This window comes from Trichomycterus rosablanca, chromosome 4 (assembly GCF_030014385.1).
Source record: "Trichomycterus rosablanca isolate fTriRos1 chromosome 4, fTriRos1.hap1, whole genome shotgun sequence".
In the NCBI taxonomy this organism is placed as follows: Eukaryota; Metazoa; Chordata; class Actinopteri; order Siluriformes; family Trichomycteridae; genus Trichomycterus; species Trichomycterus rosablanca.
In genome coordinates this window covers 29222491-29235013 of record NC_085991.1, presented here as the reverse complement: position 1 = coordinate 29235013, position 12523 = coordinate 29222491, and positions in this window count along the sequence as shown.

Here is a 12523-nt window from a genome sequence, read left to right as displayed (position 1 = left end):
AGGAGAGAGATCTATATCACAGTGTATCAAAACAGTAAATCATGGTGGTGAAAATATTCAAGTGTTTAGCCTACTGTTGATGGGCACCTGCACAAAATCAATTACACTCTGAGAAATACCACTTCATTATTCAATGGCTTGCTTTGCCCCCTGGTTTGGATTTTTGTAAAGAGGGATTTATACTGCAGCAACATAATGACCCAGGACACACCTCAAAGCTTTTAATAAGCACTTGAAGACCAAAGAAGATCTAGTACTGACTATCATTAACGTTCTTTCACATTCTCCTGGCCTAAACTCCATCAAGTATTTATGGGGAAACATAAAAACAAGATGCTTTTTGGAATAGTGTGAAATCATGCTGCAATAGTATGAATTATTATCTTTTGCACAAACTTGAGGAGTCCATGCAAGCTCAAGTGCATGCTGTCATTAAAGAAAAGAGAAGATACAGAATAAATTGTGAAATTTTAATTTAATTGCCATGCTGATTATATAATGTGTAATGAAAAACATTGTATTAAATCTACAGAAAATTCTAAATAAAAATCCTACACATTTGACCCTCACTGTCTTTTTCAAATTTAAATGTGAATAAAAAAAATCTGATTTAAAAGTATTTAAAAGGGCAAGATATTAAAAAAAACACTAAAAACATCCATCATATCCATTACATCAATTAAATATTTTTATAAACATCTATTCCAGCATTTCGGGCCTGCAACACATAAAAAAAAAAAAGTTGGGACAGTAAAGTACACACCACCTTGTAATGTTGTAATGCTTCAAACATTACAGTACAGAGTCGTCATCGTCGCAAGTTTTATTTTAAAGTTCTCCACACTTTCTTTTTTGGGAACAAGTCAGTCCAGTACCCGTACCCTCTTCTTCTTCCGCAGCTATGCCTTTGTAATTTGTGAATCATGTGGTTTTGCATTGTCTTGTATAAGAATGCATAGTTGTCATCGAACTCATCATTGCTTTTGGACATATTTAACATAAAGCTTCTTTTTTTTTTTTTTTTTTTTTTTTTTACCCCTTTTTCTCCCCTTTTAGCACATTCAATTGTTCAATTAGCATCGTGCTTCCTCTCTGTCTATGCCAAACCCTGCCCTGACGGAGGTGATTGAAGCTAACCCGTATCCCCTCCGAAACACGAGCAGCAGCCAGATGCATCTTTGCCACCCACACATCGACGAGTTTGGCGCCGCCTAGCGTTGCATGCGGAGAGACACACCCTAAGGGCACCCTCTCCCATCTCTGTGTAAGCGCCTCCAATCAGCCGGCAGAGAACGCAATCGCATTCTGACAGAGAGAGACCCACATCCGGTTCTTTGTCCCACCCCCCACATGAGCAACCGGCCAATCGTTGCTCATATAGCCACTCAGCTTCGAACCGGTAAAGCAAGGCTGGATTCGATACCACGCTTCTCAGAATCCAGCCCTGGTTGCAGCGCGTTTCTTTTTACCGCTGCGCCACCTGAGCGGCTAAGCACAGTAAAATTTTAAGTGGCATTTATGCATGTAACTCCATATTGTAGTGCTTCACAAAGGTTTGCCAAAGTAGTTCCTTCCCCATGTGGTTATATCAGCTATTGTTGAGTGGCGGTCCTTGATGCAGTGCCGCCTGAGGGATCAAAGATCACGGGTGCTCAGCTTAGGCTTGCACCTTTGGCCTTTACGCACTAAAATTCCTCCAGATTCCTTGAATAGTTTAATGATATTATTAGTAGAGGGAGAAATATGCAAATCCCTTCCAATCTTTCTTTAAGAAATATTGTTTTTAAATGTTACACAATAATTTTCTCATGCTTTTGTAGACGAAGTTGAGATCCTCTGCACATCTTCGTTCCTCAAGGACTCATGGATACTACTTTTGTTAAGAATCATGATTACAATCCCTTGTTGACATCACCTGTTTAAAAACACATCATTATTTAGTTTTTTTCCACCTCATTACTAGCCCTAAATTTCCCCTGTCCCAACTTTTTTTGGAATGTGTTGTCGGCCTATAATGCAGGAATGGAGGTATATTAACAAACGAAATAAAGCTAATCAGAAAAAACATGAAATATCTTGGGTTCAAACTGTCCGCAATAAAATAAAAATCCATACTGTCCCAGCTTTTTCTGATTTGTAGTTCTAAGAGGGGAAAGAAAAATTGTGACAAATCCTATCAAAACACATCAACTTGAATATGTAATAATAATGGCACAGCAATTTTGAAAACTGCTGAAAAGTTATTTTTTGTTGAAAGTATTAGCTGTCCAGTAAGACACACTGTTCTTCCTAACAGAAATAGAATATAAAACAGTGAATGCAACAGCCCATCAGATACCAGTCAATACCAGTGTGTTCCTTTACTTCCTCATTTCTCTTCACAGGAACATACTGTACTCTTGCTCTCTAAATATCCAGTTCGCATTAAAAGATGCCAGTCTCTTTCAATTTCACTGACGCTTTCGTTTTTTGGGGATGAGACATTTTGTCAGCATAATGTTTGTTAGAATGCACTCAGCAGCAGTATCTTTTGATTAAACTGCAATACATACAATATCACTTTCAATTTTCCAATTCATCCACTACTTCAAGGGAGAAAGGTAAGCTAAGGTCATTTGTGGATTTTTTTTTACTGGCCTCACTCTAATTGTCTTTAAACACAGCATTTGTTGGAGATGCTCTGATCTGAGGTCAAATATCGGAATTTGGACTAATACTAATGAAAAAAGTTTTGAAAAGATAGGTCTGGAGAACCTATTTAGAAATTTGGCTTAAATGTGGGAGGTAAATGGTTCAAATTGTATAGCAAAGCTTTAAGCAGCAGTAAAAATAAAGCAAGTCACATATTAAGTAGAATGTAAGTTGTATGTCAAGTGCAATGGTAAGGTTAGACACTCTCTAGCACATTGGATGTTGTGTGGAATGCAGCCAGGAAATCATTTATATGTAAACAATGTCCAGTTGTCTGTTTTACCATAGGTTAATGGTATAACTGAATGCTGTCTCCCAGTACTCTCCCAGGACCACTACAGAGTAGGTATTATTTGGGTGGTGGGTCATTTTTAGCACTTCAGTGACACTGACATGGTGGTGGTGTGTTAGTGTGTGTTGTGCTGGTATGAGTGGATAAGATACAGCAGCGCTGATGGATTTTTAAACACCTCACTGTCACTGTTGGACTGAGAATAGTCCACCAACCAAAAATATCCAGCCAACAGCGCCCCGTGGGCAGCGTCCTGTGACCACTGATAAAGCAACAGATGAGCGATCGTCTCCAACTTTACATCTACAAGGTGGACCAACTAGGTAGGAGTGTCTAATAGAGTGGACAGTGAGTGGACACGGTATTTAAAAACTCCAGCAGTGCTGCTGTGTCTGATCCACTCATACCAGCACAACACACACTAACACACCACCACCATGTCATTGTCACTGCAGTGCTGAGAATCATCCACCACCTAAATAATACCTGCTCTGTGGTGGTTCTGTGGGGGTCCTGACCATTGAAGAACAGGGTAAAGGCAGGCTAAAAAGGTATGTAGAGAAACAGATGGACTACAGACAGTAAATGTAGAGCTATAACGTGCTTCTATATGGTAAGTGAAGCTGATAAAATGGACGGTGAGTGTAGAAACCAGGATGTGGTTTTAATGTTATGGCTGATCGGTGTATACATATGATGTATAAATATGATGAGAATTCGGGAACAAAAGAAGTTAGTTACAGGCTACATTGTTTTAGAGTAGAAATAAATTAAATATAAATGTAAATATAAATTAAAAGCTATTTATTCTGTTGAGTAGGCCAATCTATAGTCTTCTGAAAACACAGCCCATGGAGAGAAAGGCTGCAATGATCAGTCAACATCAACAACCCAAAAATACAATCAATATGTTAATTAACCCAACTAAATTGTCTAATTTAATTAAAATAAAGTCCACAAAGGTGTAGCTTTATCTCTCTTTTTGATGAATTCTAACCTTACAGGCTTGCTGATCTGGAAGGTCTTTTTCCTTATCAGATACCAATACTCTTATTAAGAGATACTTGGTGGAGCAGTCTTTGGCAGATTTGTTTTTGCAAGACAGGTTGCACTGCAGTTGTTGTGGGATCTTGGTATAACAGTTTCTTCAATATCCACTGCTGGGAAGACCCACACCTTTACATGACTCATTCTGGTAAGCACTGCATCACAGGAATTCACAGCATCAATTTGATATCCCACCCATAATACCTCACCCATAACATTACCATCTGCCATAAAATGTGTTTTTCCCCTCTTGCTCTTTGGCCGTAAGTTTTCTTTTCCATGTTGGATAGAATATTTTTCTTCTAAATCCAAGGGGTTTTGAAATCCTTTTATTTGTTAGTTAAGTTAGTTGTTACTACTGATCCTACATGCTAGGTCGTTCTCTTATATTTTAATCAGCTATTAATCTGTAAAGGTCATGGTGGCTAAGTGGGTAGCACTGTCGCCTCACAGCAAGAAGGTCCTGGGTTCGATCCCCAGGTGGGCCGGCCCAGGTCCTTTCTGTGTGGAGTTTGCATGTTCTCCCCGTGTCTGCGTCGGTTTCCTCCGGGTGCTCCGGTTTCCTCCCACAGTCCAAAGTCATTGCAAGTGAGGAGAATGGGAGACAGTAAATTGTCCATGAATGTGTTCAATATAACCTTGTGAACTGATGAACCTTGTGTGATGAGTAACTACCTGTCCTGTCATGAATGTAACCAAAGTATAAAACATGACGTTAAAATCCTAATAAACAAACACATCTGTAAAGGTAAGAGGGGACCACTGCTTTGTCCACAATAGCCATAAGGTAAATCATTGCTTTTGTACACTGCAGCTCAAGTAACTTCATAGCACAGCTTACTCTTGGAGTGATATGCCCTGAAATAGCATATTGGGTTTACCAGTGCCAAAGAAGGGTTAGCCGTGTTTGCCCTGGTTCAGTTTCCCTTTAGCAGTTTGCACAGACCTCTTATTATGACCATTACTTCAGAGGTTGAAGAGGGTTGATGTAACATTAAAGTGTGTCAGTGTTATCTAGAAATCCCTTTGGAGGTTAGGGGGTAGGGAGGTATTATGGTCCTGAATAGATATGTCCAGGAGATTAGTAGGAAATGAAAATTGGGACCCAGTAAGCTAGCCTGTCAACTTGCCCAAATCTGTACTGGCATCCATAGGTTGACAAACAAATGTGGTATTATAATGAAAGCGTACTGGTAGTGTAATAACCAGACATTTCAACTTGATACGTTGGCAAAAAATCCTTGCAATTTTAGAGGTTAGTATCAAAATGACCTTTGGTTATGCCTTGGTTAGCTCTGAACAAATATGAGGCTTCTTTACTTACAATACTAAAGTGTAGTCTACGCTTAGGCCAAGAAGGCTAGGCTGTCATTAGGAAGGCTAGGCTGTCATTGGGTTTGTCTTTTTAAAACCACTGGATCACGAACTGGCTTGATTCTGGACCTTCCAAAACCTCACTGGACATTTCTTGAAACATTAAATAAGGACAAACAGAATAATAATATACAGTGAAAATTCTATTTCCTACATTTCCATTCATTCTAATTAATATATGTGTCAACATGTTATACATTTTTGGAAAACTAAGTGGACACTCTTCCTAAATGCTGACACGTGCTATCAGGTGTATCCAATCAATTATAAATGGTAAATTACATGTTCACAATTGTATGGCAACAGTGTGAGGAAGGCCTTTTCCTGTTCTGGCATGACAGGGCCCCTGTGTACAAAGCCTGGTTCATAAAGAAGTAGTTTGGTAAATTAAACATTGATCGGGGGCAGTTATAGCCTAGTGGTTAAGGTACTGGACTAGTGATCAAAAGATCAAGCACCACCACTGACAGGTTGTCACTGTTGGGCCCTTAAGCAAGGCCCTTAACCCTCAATTGCTTAGACAAAAAACTTTGCCACAGTACTGTAAATCGCTTTGGAAAAAGCGTCTGCTAAATGCCGAAAATGTACATGTAAATTACGATTGGTCATCTCTCCAAAAAATCTGAACGTTGCCCTTTGGAGACAGCGCTGTTGTACTTTAATAGTTCACTGAGGAGAACAAACACAAAAAAGTTCTAATCATTCATGTTGGGTCACATTAAACATATAATAAATACTGTATATCATTTAGATTTAATTTAATCATTAATTTTAATGGGTTGCTATAAACCTGTTGGTTATTGATTAACCTTCAGTCAGTGACTAAACAATTTGGCAGAATCTTCATCTCAAGTTTAGTCATTTAATTCAATGTCTTGTGTGCATGTGTTACTTTTGCATGGCACTGTTTCTTTTTTAATTGTTGTTTTTCTACTATCAGAAGATAGTCTTTTCTGCTTCCTAGCATTTCTAGCTGTTTTACTGTTTTTAGCATATTAGTTTATGCATGACATTAAAGCCTCTTCCTGCAGGCTTCTTCTTTAACTGCATGGATAGTTGTATTATCTGACACAGCATGAGTCCAACCGTTAACAGGGGTTTGTGAGAGTTCTTTTTTTTTTTATCTAAAAATTTTGGCACCAATGTAGATGTGAATATTTTCATTGTGACTCTTCCAGACATCACACCATTCAAGCAATTCATTAAACACTGTTTTAAGTTCCTTGCTTTTTGCCAGCTGCTAATCAAAAAGCAGACCTGCATTGACATTTCATTGTGGACGTTTAAACATTCAGTTTGAACTTAAGATTTTAAACTGTTCTGTGACTCACTTTTCCTCACATAAATGACTTTGATCTGTACTTCTTTGAATCGTAATGGTGTCTTGTAGGTTTTTAAATAAAAAGGCTTAAAACTTGGCATATTTCATGGATCTTTTTTATAGTACAGTGGTACCTTGTAACTCAACGTCCCCTAAACTCGAAATATTAGAAACTCGACGCACTTAGGGGAGAAATTTGTACCCTTAAACTCGACGTTCCCTTAAATTCGACGTGTTCAGCCTTTTAAATTAACACTGAACAGCCGCTTTGTTCAGCGCTCGGCTTGAGCAGTGCGGTGAAACGTCATCAAAGTGCGAATGAGACAAATAACAAATCAAATCCACTCTGTGTTTAGCTATACAGCACTTCCCTCACTGTATCACTTATAAACTTGTGTTATAGCGGGGGGGTTCTGAGAAATTGTGAGAATCAGCTTTTCTGGGTCTAAAACGCTTTTAAAGCATTTATAGAAAAAATTAAGCTTAATGTGGATTAATGTATTAAAAGATTGACACAAACACTAAACTTTCCCTAATTATTACTGCTCATAAGTTTTCTCCACTGATAAAATTCCTCGCTTGTTTTTTTTGTAAAATAAGTCTTTATAAAAAAAATAAAATTGAAAAACAGTTAAAAATCAATACAAAAATACAATGAAACCTGCACTTCTCATGTGAATGCGCCTTTACTGAATGGAATACGGTATTCCAAGATCAAGCATCCACGATTAAGAAGCATAAGGAAACAATAAAAAAGTAAAGGTAAAGTGCAGATTTTATTGTATTTTTATATTAATTTTAAACTGTTTTTAAATGTACTTCAGTGTTTTTTATATAATATTTGTGTTATTTTCAGTGGTAGTGTCCAAAACAACCCTATTATTTTACATTAGCCTAAAATATATATGCAGTTCCACGGGACCATAAAACGCATTAACAGGTTTTCCATACAAAAATACCTTGAAACGCAACGTCTTTTAAACTCAATGCCAGTCCCAGAACCAATTAATGTAGAGTTTCGAGGTACCACTGTATATGAATTCTGTTTCTAACAATATTTTTGCCCAGAGGAATGAACTAATGGGTGGCATGGCTTTTCCTAAACCATCTCAAACATACTAATGTTTGTCATCAGTAATATATGTTGTTGTAAAAAATTTTTATTCTAATGTAAATAAATACGAAAAAAGATGATCACACTGAATATGTCTACTAGTAAGGCTAGTAAAGGTTGTTATGTGTGCTAGTTAACTACATCAGGCTCCATATTTACTGGCTATTTATGGCATGCATTTTGATTTTAGAGTCATGAAAAATGGCATAGTCATTCATGACTGGGAGTTTATGATAGGCCTGAGTAAGTACCGAGGTTTTAACATGACTGTTCTGAAATCTGATTGACACATTTTAATCTTTAGTGGCATCTGTCACAACATCCTGCAGACCTTTTGAATGTAAAACTGATTTAAAAGTTGCCCATCAAGCTAACTGCTACAAGGTAGACTCTGTGTTCTTTATAATTTCAGCAGGCTAATATCGAAGCTATATACAGCATGTTACTCTTACAGACAGCTAATTATGGCTGTATTATCATATATCATTAATATAATTAATTATCAGATATCATTAATATGTTTGCTAAATAATGTAATTGCGATGGCTAAAAGGAGGAAAATTGGATGGCATCAGATTCTCCATATCTTAATATAATGCTACACAGCCAATTACTTAACCCATGTTTCTAACAATCGCAGACATCTAATAATGTTGAAAAAATCCTTTCCTTCCACAGGCACGAGGGTTAAATATACTCTTTTGTAGCAACAGCCTAGTTATACTTTGACATTGTAGTAACTTGATTTAGTGATATTGAGGATAGAGTGAATACTTCACTGTTGTAACACCCAGGGGTCCTAAACTGCCTCTCTGAGCAAAACTTACATTAAGCCCTATTGAGTCATAAGAGAAAAATGCCTGTTAGACTTTCCACTCCATCGGTTCAATCTGTTACAAACCATTTTAACAAGCTGCTTGTGATGACATAGTACTATCCAAATACTGAAAATGCAAGATGCAATGTAGTGCTGTTGTAACTATTTTAAATTACCTTAACTTTGGTTTCTAACTGGTGTCTTATTTACCACTTTTTCCTGGTCAGGGTCAGTTCCAGTTCCACCAGGAAACGATGAGTGCCAGAAATATCACTACCCGTCTGTGTGGATGCCCTGCCAGCCAACACCACTGCAGAGATTCAAACCTAGATCTCAGCAGTGATGGGCTTTAATTAGAATTCATTAGAAAACTTAGAATAAATTAATTAAAAGCTTCCAATGTTGAGGCAACAATTTGAGTAAGGCTCATTTGTGTTTTAGCATGACTGTGGCCATGTGTACAAAACAAGTCTCATAAAGCCATTATTATTTGAAAGCGAACATCTTTGGGATGAAAACCTTTTCATTAATGCTCTCAAAATTTCATTACTGCTTGCATGTGGAAGCCTTTTTAAAAGTGGAGGCTTTATAGTCGCAAAAAAAACAGCGGGGTGTCAACATATAAATAGCTATATACACTGATCAGCCATAACATTAAAACCACCTCCTTGTTTCTACACGCACTTATCAGCTCCACTTACCATATAGAAGCACTTTGTAGTTCTACAATTACTGACTGTAGTTTATCTGTTTCTCCACATACCTTTTTAGCCTGCTTTCACCCTGTTCTGTCCACAGGACCACCACAGAGCAGGTATTATTTAGGTGGTGGATCATTCTCAGCACTGCAGTGACAATGACATGGTGGTGGTGTGTTAGTGTGTGTTGTGCTGGTATGAGTGGATCAGACACTTTTTAAATAATGTGTCCACTCTATTAGACACTCCTACCTAGTTGGTTTACCTTGTAGATGTAAAGTCAGAGACGATCGCTCATCTATTGCTGCTGTTGAGTTGGCCATCTTCTAGATTTTCATCAGTGAACACAGGACGCTGCCTACGGGGCGCTGTTGGCTGGATATTTTTGATTGGTGGACTATTCTCAAAAACTTTATCAGTGCTGCTGTGTCTAATCCACTCATACCAGCACAACACACACTAACACACCACCACCATGTCAGTGTCACTGCAGTGGTGAGAATGACCCACCACCTAAATAATACCTGCTCTGTAGTGGTCCTGTGGGGGTCCTGACCATTGAAGAACAGCATGAAAGGGGGCTAACAAAGCATGCAAAGAAACAGATGGACTACAGTCAGTAATTGTAGAACTACAAAGTGCTTCTATATGGTAAGTGGAACTGATTTAATGGTGTAGAAACAAGAAAGTGGTTTTAATGTTATGGCTGATCAGTGTAAATAACAATGGCTTTGTAAAGACATTTTACAAGCGCATGTTTAGGTGTCACATAATGTATCTTTTTGGTCACAGAATGTATCTTCACAGGAATAGACACTGAGCATTGTCAGCGGCAGCATGCAGTCAGCTTTGTATGTTTCATTTCTGTGCATATTTCTCAGCCAGCTTTGGCTCCAGTATCTGCATACACATGGTCAATAGATAGAATTATCCTAATAGCTTCACCAAATAGCTCAAGCCTATCAATGAATAAGATAAATAAATTAACACTGAATCATAATGCATGGTAATATGACATTCTAGAGTATTACTAATGAAATGCTAATCATTAATTCCTGGTTGGTACATGTCATGCATTCACTTAAACAGTTGTTTTATTTCTGTCACACTGCCACTCCTGGCCATTCCTGCTACCTCAATAACTCTACTCATTCCCTAAGATTCCATTTTCCCTCTAATTAAATTAGATTGAAAAGATTAAATGATAATGTTAATTTCAACTTTTACAAGACTTCACTTAATATGAAGTCTTAGCATGAGCTAGGCTGACCATAAACCTCTTCTAAATTAAAATGTTTTAAATTATTCTGTATCAGAAAATGGACTGTTTCAGATTTACAAGCTGGGATCTACATGGGATAATAAAAAAAGAAATGGTAATCTCGTGAAAGATCAACTATAGTGCGCTACTTTAAATATGAAGAAAAATGCAGAGCATAAGTAATTGTTTGCACTGGAAAGATTAGGCAGGTTCCAAACATGACATTAACAAGCTAACATGACAAAAGATCATGCCAGTTTTTCCTCTACAACATCCAGAAGATTTGGCCATTTCTGTCTATGGAAGACTCAGAACAAGACAGATTCTTGTTCAATTATTTGTCATCTCAAGGCTGGACTGCTACAATTCTCTTTTGGCAGGTGCTCCCATGTCCGCTATTAAACCCCTGCAACTCTTTCAAAATGCAGCTGCATGCCTGGTTTTGTACCAACCTACACACCGCCACATCACTCCACTGCTGCGTTCTCTTCACTGACTTCCTGTAGCTGCACACATTCAGTTAAAGACAATGATGCTCGCCTACAAAGCCAGAAATGGACCCAAGTTACCTTAGAGAACTCACAAAGTCCAGATCTAGGGATAGCAGGATATTCCGCTGAGATTCTAAACACCCCGGTTCTAAACTCGACTCTGCCTGCAGCAGACAAAATTGGCCACCGAGTCTGCTGGGTGGGAAAAGGCCTGACTAAATGGGTGGGGTCTTCAAACGCTGTATAAGGAAGTGGATGAACCTCATGTGCGAATCCACCAAAGTCTCCCCGAACACAGAACACATAGAATTCCCAGCAGTGGAAGACTAATTGGCTACGTAAAAAATCAGGAGAAAAAAGGAGGGGAAAAAATCCACTAGCCTCCACTAGTCTGGCTTGTCTTGATCCTTCACCTAGAACTCAAGAAACACAAGCATCAAGGCTCTTCTGTGTAGAGTAGCATCCAAGTGTGCAAATCCACCAAAGCCTCCCCAAACGCAATCAGGATCCCCAGCAGTGGAAAACAAATTGGCTACATTAAAATTCGGGGGGAAAAGGGAGGGGAAAAATCCACTAGTCTCGCTCGTCTTGATCCTTCACCTAGAACTCAAGGAAGACAAGCAAAAAAAATCCACTACCTCCACTGGTCTCGCTCGTCTTGATCCTTCACCTAGAACTCAAGGAACACAAGCAGAAAATCCACTAGTCTCGCTCGTCTTGATCCTTCACCTAGAACTCAAGGAAGACAAGCATCAAGGCTCTTCTGTGTAGTAACACTCAAGTGGTGGAACAAACCTCCCCTGTCTGTTTGAACATCCGAGTCTCTCACCATCTTCAAAAGACGATTAAAGACCCACCCCTTTACTAGGCAATTAAGCTGAGAACTAGAATACTAACCTGCACTAAATAATCTTTTATAGCATCTTAAAAAATGTATGACAAAGTAAAATTTAATTGTAATCGGCAGATTTTAAAATGGAATAATATAAATGATGTAAGCCAGATAAATGTTTTCAAGCTATTTGCATCTACACGTGACCAAATGTTAACTGTTTTAAAATTAGATGGTGTACAACTAACCATATATGGCCAATAATAAGGCAACAAGATATTAGAAAGAGATGAGAAGCTTAGGACTAAAATATGTTTGGATATATAAGCAAAATAGTGTATGCTCGTCAAAAAATAACGTCAACCTTCCTTTTTGGTTTCCTGGAAGTATCCATTTGCAAAGTGTCACTTTTCATTTCTTCTAGATCTTAAAGTAAGCAAACACGGCACTCAGGAGCCTGTTAGAAGGCTAGTCACCCTTTAGGAGGGGCGGACAGGCACCTTGTTAAGGATCAATTTGTGTGGACAGGCGTACAAATGACAGCGGGACAACGTTGTCTTTGGCGCACACCCGTGTGATTGATGG